The sequence below is a fragment of the Egretta garzetta genome, unplaced genomic scaffold, assembly GCF_000687185.1.
Source record: "Egretta garzetta isolate BGI_Z169 unplaced genomic scaffold, ASM68718v1 scaffold635, whole genome shotgun sequence".
Classification (NCBI taxonomy): domain Eukaryota; kingdom Metazoa; phylum Chordata; class Aves; order Pelecaniformes; family Ardeidae; genus Egretta; species Egretta garzetta.
Window position 1 is genome coordinate 768,776 of NW_009259710.1, and position 322 is coordinate 769,097.

Below are 322 nucleotides of genomic sequence, written 5' to 3' on the forward strand. Positions count from 1 at the left end.
TGTGCAGGAAGGGGAAATTAAGCAGATTTCTTTAATTCTGAACTCTGCTGTGAGCACAACACATACCGGGTGCCCTGCTAGAAGAGATTTATGTAATGCGCACCTAAACCACGCGTCACGTGGCTGGCTTTCCGGTCTCGCACTGTTTGATCGCTCGGAGGGGGTGCGCTTATTTTAGTTTCCTCGGCCACGCCGCAGCGTTTAGCAACGCCGTTTTAAATGCCCTCCCGCCGACATGGCTCTGAGAAGGCTCGTCCAGCAGAACCACAACGCCAACTTGGCGGGCTTTGGCGCCAGCCCCCCCCGCGGGGGGGGCGCGCCG